At 39.1% G+C, this 9,932-nt stretch overlaps 1 long non-coding RNA gene across 2 annotated transcripts; it reads right to left on the bottom strand.

The window, feature by feature from the left end:
- Positions 1 to 2,756: 2,756 nt before the first annotated feature.
- On the bottom strand, positions 2,757 to 5,471 carry LOC146946518 (uncharacterized). 2 transcript variants are annotated; one of them, XR_015028257.1, is made up of 4 exons: positions 5,117 to 5,471; positions 4,947 to 5,027; positions 4,706 to 4,847; positions 2,792 to 2,951 (listed from the first exon to the last, which is right to left on the bottom strand). It is a non-coding gene; the product is annotated as an uncharacterized LOC146946518 (long non-coding RNA). The 2 variants fall into 2 exon arrangements; XR_015028256.1 differs by having other exon boundaries at positions 2,757 to 2,951; positions 4,706 to 5,027.
- Between the last annotated feature and the right edge of the window lie 4,461 nt (positions 5,472 to 9,932).

Below are 9,932 nucleotides of genomic sequence, written 5' to 3' on the forward strand. Positions count from 1 at the left end.
ATAAAGCATTTTGGGCATTGAAGTTCCTAAACTTTGATCAAGAGAAGGCCGGTGAAAGAAGAAAAGTTCAAATGCATGAGCTTGAAGAATTAAGAAATCAAGCTTATGAATCTTCAAAGCTCTACAAAGAAAGGACCAAGAAATATCATGATAAGAAGATCATCCAGAGACAATTCATGCCGGGGCAAATGGTGTTACTTTTCAATTCAAGACTAAGACTGTTTTCGGGCAAATTGAAGTCTAAGTGGTCCGGACCTTTCATGGTTAAAGAGGTCAAACCATATGGAGCTGTTGAACTTGAGGATCCTGTCACAAAAACCAGCTGGATAGTTAATAGGCAAAGGCTTAAGCCCTACTTCGGTGGTGAAATTGATCGGAATATGTCGACGATTTCACTAATTGAACCATGATTTCTTCAAGATAAATGCGTCGAGCTCATGACGTAAAACAAGCTCTTGCTGGGAGGCACACCCAGTTTTGTAAGTATTTTTATGTTTAATTGCATATAGGACTTAGATCATGAGCATTGTCTAGCCAAAGCAAGCAGCAAAGTTTTTTGAAATCTGTGGAAATCTCGCGCAAGCGAAGTGAATCTCGTTTAAGCGAGATTGGTTTAATTTTTGAATTTAGTTACGACATTGAACTCGCGCAAGCGAGGTATATCTCGCGTAAGCGAGATGGAGTTAAAACGGTTCCCAACATCAATGCCATAACTCCTCTTAACCACATCCACCTACCCCACTCCCCTCAATTTCGGTTTCAACATAACAACACAACACAAAACTTCTCTAAACTTTTCCTCCCTCACAAAACACTAACCCTTAAACCTAAATTCATTCTTAGTCTAAACAAGTCAAGCATTTCATTTCTAAATCTCATTTATCTTGCTTTTGCATCATAACAGGTTTGTTCTTCTTTACCAATTTCTTACTTTTATTTTGAGATATTCATGTTCTTAATACATAGAGAAATGGTTAGGATTAGGGTTAGAGAATGTGTTTTCATAGGATGTAAATGAATAAGAATCACAACCCAATACCATGAACACTCAATTTTGGAATTTTTACCCATTCTTTTGAAAATTTTGTTAAAATAGGGTTTTGAGTGGTTCTTGGAAAAATGTTGTGATTTTGGTTCCTGTTTGAACATTGGCATGTTATAGAAACTTAGGAGGATGATTGCTGTGATTAATAATGTTGGATTTGTTGAATATGCTGGAAATGGGTTAATTTTCGCAGGTTCAGAAGAACCTCGCTTAAGCGATGTTCTTAGTATCTTTTCTCGCTTAAGCGAGTCTTCATATTTTTGCCCAGATTTTCTTTAATATCTCGCTTCTGGTCTCGCTTAAGCGAGTTGCAAGCGAGATAGCCCAGTACCTTATTTTTGTATCTGACTTTTGTGTTAATCCAATCTGTGTACTTCCATTTGATTCCATACTGTGCTGATCAATTGTTGCTATAATGTATATGGTTTTTCCGGTTGTTTTGCAGATGGCACCCAAAAATCAACAAACCAAGAAACGAAAAACAACTGCTTCCTCATCCGGTGTTGTAAACCGTCCTGCACCCTTACCTAGAAACCTGGACCGTACCATTTACACATCAAACAAAACCTATGCCAGGTTTCTCGAGCTGAAAAAAGAGAAAACTTGGCATGACAAAATTTTTCGGATTAACCCTGAGGGCGAGTATGCGGGCATTGCAGCCGTTTTCACTGAGCGAAAGTGGGAGAAACTCCTTAACCCATACCCCAAAATCAACCTGGACCTCTTGTGTGAGTTTTATGCTAATGCCTTACCAGATTGCGATGCTAAGGAAATGCAAGCTGCATTTTCTTACACTACCATGGTGAGAGGAAAGACCATCCGCTTCGATAGGGATGCGATTAATGAATACCTAGGCAATCCTTACACCCTACCTGAGTCCGAGGACCTTGACACACCCGCCTTGTGTCCTTATGGGGAAAGAGAGGAAGCTGCTAATTGGGATCTTGGTAAGATTGAGAGGGAGATTTTGCTACCTGGAAAGAGGTACACTGAGTCCAAAGCGGGTAACCAAAATTTGGCGGCCTTCACTGATATGAGGCCAAAAGCTGGGATCGTTTTTAAGTTCTTGGTTCATAATGTCTGGCCAAAAAGCCATGTCACCACAACTCCAAAGAAAGTGACCCCTCCTCTGATCTGGCATATTTGCAAAGGAAGGGAAGTGGATGTGGCTTCGATCATTTCTAGAGAGCTGAAGCATGTAGCTCTCGGTGGTGTAGCATGACCAGAAACCAGACTTGCTTTTCCGGGCTTTATTATGGGATTACTTAGGCATCATGAGGTGCCAGTCACCGAACCTTTTTCGGAAGAGCTGGTTTCTCCCATTGATGACAAGTACATTCGGGGTTACATTTCCAGAGCACTATCTAAAGGTGCCGCTTCTTCTTCTCAAGTACCCCCACCTGAGGATGTACCCCCACCTGAGGACTTTCCAGAGCATGATGATCCTCACCAGACTATGCCACCACCTCAGCAGCCCGGCACTTTTGATTTTGCTTCTTTGCAGGCTTGGATGACTCAGCATGAGCAGAATGCGCAGAATAGAGCTTTGAGGCAAGAGCTGAGAGATAATCACATAATGGATCAGCAGGCTGCTATCTTCCGCAGCAACCAGGGCATCTATTCTCATCTTTATGATTCTCACATGGACTATAACACCCATACCAGACGTATCTAGAAAGTCTGGCACGTGCGTTAATATTAGTACTGGATACATTAAAATATACAACAATTAAAACATCGAATGAATAATATTTACAACAAGTTACGTTCGTATAAATAATAATACATCACAACTCATCCATACATAAAATTACATCCTTGATATCCATAACGTCCTGCAACTTTACGAACGAACCCTTGAAGTAGTATCCATCCGGCTCCGAACATGCATAGACATCCTGCTTATCTGAAACAAATAAGGATTGGGATGAGACATAATGTCTCAGTGAGTTCCCCTAAATCCTAGGCTATAGGCAACCTCAAGGGGAAACCTACGGTCACCACGTGTCTACATTACAACCTGACAGTTGATTATACGTGTGTGGGGACTTGCATACTTAGACGGTTGTGCATACTAGGGCCGTCATAATTCATCTTACTTGTTATAGGTTTCACATCCTATACGTGTCATGGCGGCCGAGGGGAACCTAGGACCGCATTGCCAAGAATACGCTCTACGTATCATGGCCTAAACATAATATATCATGGCACGATTCTATCCGGACGATAAGGGGAAACCTAATATCGTCATCGGCATCATAATCTTTACTTACCCTATTCCATGCCTTGTACTTATCATGTAGCATCTAGTGCTCTTGTTCTATAACATAACGTGCATGGAATCATTCTTACATAATCATACATGGACTCTTCACGAGCATAACATCATCATACATATATACATACTCATAACATACATGTCGTACATAAGTTCATTTATTATGTTAGCGTTGAACAAACATTATCATCTTGGTTCATTTTACGGAAAGTCCCAGGTGGAGTAACCCCGAGTACAATCCCATCATAACCAATGTACGTACATCGGACTCCCTCAGTGTCGTGCGATCCCCTTACGGAGCCTTCCCCGTTCCCATCAAGAGAACCCCTTGAATCCATACCTTCATGGATTGCAAGAGACACGAACACCTACATTCATCATTACTCAGTACCATGTGATCCCCTTACGGAGCCTTCCCCGTTCTCATCAAGAGAACCCCTTGAATCCATACCTTCATGGATTGCAAGAGACATGGCACCTACGCATTCATTAATCATGGTCTTGCCGTTCATTTAGGATAAACCTAATCATACATACATACATGTTTACCTCGGAACCTTGATCGATCCGATTAGTGGTAAACTTCATACTTGTTCGTATACATACTTATCATGGTGGAGAGATTAACTAGTAAATCCACAGCTCACGTACTTTCTAAGTCATACTTGATCATATGCGAAGATTACACTTCGCGTCTTGACATTCTAAGGGTTCTTGCTATCATGCTAGTTCTCGACTACTATGTCGAGGCTCTAGTTATTCCCACATTAATTATTGCTTGCTACCCGTTAACCTCATGATTTCTCTCGTATGCCATGCCTTACTAACATGCTTAATACTTGCCTCATATCATAAAAATCATGCTTTCATTGATCATCATTTAGGACCTTGGTTTGAGGGGTTTACGTTCGTTAAAAGATACCACAGAGAAAACCGCGTTGCGAATCCCCACGCCTGCCTGAAGCGAGCAAAACAATGGGATTTCTCCCTGTCTTACTCGCCTAGGCGAGTGGATTTACTGGGGAGGCGAGCAGCAGCTCGCAGCTGCGAGTTGGAGGCGAGTAAAACCCCCCATTCGCAGTTCTAGCTCGCCATGGCGAGTAATTGCTCGCCGTGGCGAGTTAGGACAGTTCAGAACACTTAAAATTGGTATTTTTGACCCAAAAACCTCAAACCAAGTGTCTCTAAACATATTGGAACATAATTGATCATATAAAACTTGTAAAACATGTATATGGCAAGAATTATCATGTATAGCATTCATGGCATACAAAAGGGCAACTAGACTAATACTTGAACCCTAGAATTTCATATCTTTCATACTAAACATACATGACATAACCACAATCCCAAAGGGTAAGAAAACTAGCTATGGAACTCACCTAGCAAGCTTCTTGAGACATTTCTAAGCTTCCAAGCATCAAAGCCCTAACTTGATTTTCTTGCACTCTTAACCCATACCCTTCAAACTTGTCATACTATTCTTGCAACCCAAGACTCCTTATCAAGCTCCAAACCATGATCCTAACATCACCCTCAAAACACATAATCAAACCTTAACATCAAAAGGAATTCCTTGTGAGGAAGAATAAAATATCAATCCATTCAACTTAATACTCTTACCTTGATCATGTAGAACCCACTCCTTGTACCAATTTAGAATCCATCTTCACCACACACCAAACCCTAGTTTTCCAATCACTTCTTCAAGAGAAGAAAAATAGAAGAATCAAACACAATACACTCTTCCCTAATCTCAAGTGATCATAAAAGAACAAGTTTTGGAAGCTTACCATCAAACAAACCTTAACTCTAGATTTCTTGCTTATCTTGAAACCTAGCTCTTGATTCCAACTTCTAATCATCTTCTTGTTCATGGAGAAAACACATCTTGCACAAGATCAAGCTTCCACTTCCAACATAACCAAAACCCTAACTTTTAGAGAGGAGATAGGGAAGAGATCAACCAAGATACAAGCTTCCCTTAGCTTAGATTAATCATGGAGGGACATAATTTAGAAGCTTGCCATGGGAGGAGAAGGATTTGAGAAGATTGATGGAGATGAAGAGAAGAAAGTGGCGTGAGGGAAAGAAGAGAAAAGGAGAAGAAATATTTTCCCAACCAAGAGAGAGAAAAGGATAAGGGAAATGAGATATTTTTCCCACACAAAACATATAAATATTCCTTTCCATGTGATATTACCATATTGCCCCTGCCTTAAACGGGTTAAATCCGACACAGATACTCTTCCCGTAAATAGCTGACATGTCATAAAATATTTCCAATAACTTACTTTTCATGAATTAAATTCATCTGACACAGTCAACGGGTAATATACCGATACTGTCAGGCGGGATATTACATTCTACCCTCCTTAAAAAAAATTTCGTCCTCGAAATTTAGAAACCGACTACCAATCATCATGACTAAAACTTACCATCTTGGGTCTGAGCCATACATTTTCTATTCATACATATCCAAGAAGTTCATCATTGCTTGTGTTTCCTTTTGTTCTCGATTTACATACATAAACATATAACTTTCTTGGTCTTAATATCACTTAAACTTGAAGTTATCTTAGTATATCATGACTTGAAACTTACCTTGCTACACATAAACGTATTGTCTCAGACTCGAATCTTGCCCGTTTAACTTAAACCATTCATACTCATATCTTATCATAAACATGAACACTCAGGATTTGCCTTTTAACTGGAGTCCTACCGGAAACCAGGTTTGCCCTGCAGTGCTTACTTGTAACTTTGAGACATCTTTTCATGCATACGTAATCTTATCGGGTAAGCATACATTTCATGCATCAATTTATTTACTGTACCTTAAGACATATACCTCTTTCTTGCATTGACTCATATAGACAATTTCCACATATCACATATACCTTTCCGAGTCTTAAGAATACTTCGACTTCATGTAATTTATTTACGCCTGAACAAAGGGTATTTACATAGCTTGACATGAAAATGTGAAATCAAATGGCCACTTCATCTGACATTCTAATAACCCATGTTGTGGTTAACATGTTCTTGAAACTTTCTAGCAATTCTACTTGCACCTACATCAAACATTCTTAACACATTTCCGTGTATTCCGTAGGACATTGGCTTCATACGAATATTGTTGTTCCATAACATGTGCATACTTCAAGTACCACCTCTTGTCAAATGATAACGATATTTGTCTAGCATTTTTCTTGAAGAAATTTTCTTAAACTTTGGTGTTCGGGTTCTTGGAACGAATATATACATGACTAAAAATATTATCATCTCCAAAACTGAGTTTGTAATAGCACCACAGAACCACCGGACGAGTTTTTATATTTTGAAAAGATTTAACAACTCGCCCCAACTTGTCCATAACAAGTTGGTCCTGAAGTTTATACGTCTTAAGTGAATTTACTTACGACGTATTTTATCAGTTTTAAAAATGTATAATTCTATGAGTTTAAATAAAAACATCATTCCTAAGTTCCTTGATACCAATCTTTCCTTTAAAAGTTATAAATCATGCTTTAACATATCTTAAAAATATCGTTTTCACTCAACAAGTATTGCATACAAGAGTATGAATCTCATTGCATAAAACTCAAGAGTCGCATCTCCCTGCATGATATCATTCTTAAACTTCGAGGTGGATTCTTACCTTCTCAACTGTTATACATACCTCATAAACATATTAATACATAATGTAAACCAAGAAGATCCGTAACCCACTTAACAAAAACTTATTCCACTTATCTAGGGACATTAAACTTGATTCTCCACATCATCTCATCTGGTTATCGCTTGAGCGTTATTACCTTTTCCTGAAACCAGTCATCAATCTTGATGCTTCGATTATTACTTAAATCACAAAAGATAACCGTCTGAATCTTACATGTTTTCCATATTTCATGATTACCGATTAACTTCCATGGCGCTACTCTGATCCCCACCGGTTGGCTTAAATTAATACTCTAATCCTAGAGCAACTGAGACTTCAATTCATACTTACCACTTGAATACATACTTCTTGAGATCTTCCATGTTGCAACCAATGTCACCGCCTTACTATTGTCTTGTAAATTCAAATCTCGTGATAACTTATCTTATACTCATAATACTTGACTTGGGGGTAAACCTTACGTTCTTGCTTGACATTTAACCTTTGCATTCTCGCATACTATATTTTGCTCAATCATACCAATGTTTGCTCGTTGATTTTTCTTTTAAAGAAAACTTCGTAACTAGCGCACGAGTCATTGATGTTGATGATTTTCTAATTATAAATATATTTTGAGTTTAGGCCCCGGTCGTTGCTCTAAAATCATAGAACGAGTTGATAACACATATGCGCTATCAAATCTAGACTCTAATAAGTCTAACCCGCTCTATGAGTGTAATAGCATACCGGTTCCTAGAAAACTCTCGTGAATTTCTTTCAAAACATCAACCTCAATCACCCATACGTGTAAATATTTTTAAAATTCTTTAAACTTTATAACTCAACATCATATCGAGCCTTAGCAAGTCTATTAAGCAAAACATGGGTTCGAGAAATACGTCACAATTCCTCAAAATCTGAAAGCCTTGTGATTTCTCATAATTTTGCACTGCTTTAAATTTTCTTCATGTACTCACATCCATGACGTATATTTAAAATACCGGAACCTCCAAACTCTATTTTTCAGAAAACATTCTTTGTATGAAACTTCTATTCTCAAGTACCCCATGCACATCATTCATTCCTATCATAGTAAATTATTTTACAACATATGCATGGCAACATCAACCTTTTCGATTCAATTCTTGGCACGTCGGAAATCAATGCCTTAATTTCCTCCACTACGAATAGCTTACCTCTTCACGTTGCCACTTACATAACTTTTCCGAACATACATATCCTTAACTTCATTCATATATCATTATTCCTGAGAGCCCGCTGACTCCGTCAACATACATCGACTTCTCACTATCTTGTAACCTTGTTCTGACATTCCCGGAGGATTCACACTTCTACTTGCTTTGTTCACCGGCCACCTTCCGGCACGATCGAACTTCTTCATCACATACTTCGTTCCTCCTGGGTCCTATTCAGCTCTCAGGCATCCATTCTAATCGTTGAATGCTAAATTGAGTTGATCAGGCTCAACTAACAACAACAACTAGAACATTTACCCGGAACCCAACGGTCCCACTACCTTAGTTGTAATTTAATGACCCAAGGCACGGTCTGAATCGACCTGCTCTGATACCAAATATAACACCCATACCAGACGTATCTAGAAAGTCTGGCACGTGCGTTAATATTAGTACTGGATACATTAAAATATACAACAATTAAAACTTCGAATGAATAATATTTACAACAAGTTACGTTCGTATAAATAATAATACATCACAACTCATCCATACATAAAATTACATCCTTGATATCCATAAAGTCCTGCAACTTTACGAACGAACCCTTGAAGTAGTATCCATCCGGCTCCGAACATGCATAGACATCCTGCTTATCTGAAACAAATAAGGATTGGGATGAGACATAATGTCTCAGTGAGTTCCCCTAAATCCTAGGCTATAGGCAACCTCAAGGGGAAACCTACGGTCACCACGTGTCTACATTACAACCTGACAGTTGATTATACGTGTGTGGGGACTTGCATACTTAGACGGTTGTGCATACTAGGGCCGTCATAATTCATCTTACTTGTTATAGGTTTCACATCCTATACGTGTCATGGCGGCCGAGGGGAACCTAGGACCGCATTGCCAAGAATACGCTCTACGTATCATGGCCTAAACATAATATATCATGGCACGATTCTATCCGGACGATAAGGGGAAACCTAATATCGTCATCGGCATCATAATCTTTACTTACCCTATTCCATGCCTTGTACTTATCATGTAGCATCTAGTGCTCTTGTTCTATAACATAACGTGCATGGAATCATTCTTACATAATCATACATGGACTCTTCACGAGCATAACATCATCATACATATATACATACTCATAACATACATGTCGTACATAAGTTCATTTATTATGTTAGCGTTGAACAAACATTATCATCTTGGTTCATTTTACGGAAAGTCCCAGGTGGAGTAACCCCGAGTACAATCCCATCATAACCAATGTACGTACATCGGACTCCCTCAGTGTCGTGCGATCCCCTTACGGAGCCTTCCCCGTTCCCATCAAGAGAACCCCTTGAATCCATACCTTCATGGATTGCAAGAGACACGAACACCTACATTCATCATTACTCAGTACCATGTGATCCCCTTACGGAGCCTTCCCCGTTCTCATCAAGAGAACCCCTTGAATCCATACCTTCATGGATTGCAAGAGACATGGCACCTACGCATTCATTAATCATGGTCTTGCCGTTCATTTAGGATAAACCTAATCATACATACATACATGTTTACCTCGGAACCTTGATCGATCCGATTAGTGGTAAACTTCATACTTGTTCGTATACATACTTATCATGGTGGAGAGATTAACTAGTAAATCCACAGCTCACGTACTTTCTAAGTCATACTTGATCATATGCGAAGATTACACTTCGCGTCTTGACATTCTAAGGGTTCTTGCTATCA

The sequence above is a fragment of the Medicago sativa genome, chromosome 2 (assembly GCF_051527215.1).
Source record: "Medicago sativa cultivar Bolivia chromosome 2, Bolivia_mono, whole genome shotgun sequence".
NCBI lineage: Eukaryota > Viridiplantae > Streptophyta > Magnoliopsida > Fabales > Fabaceae > Medicago > Medicago sativa.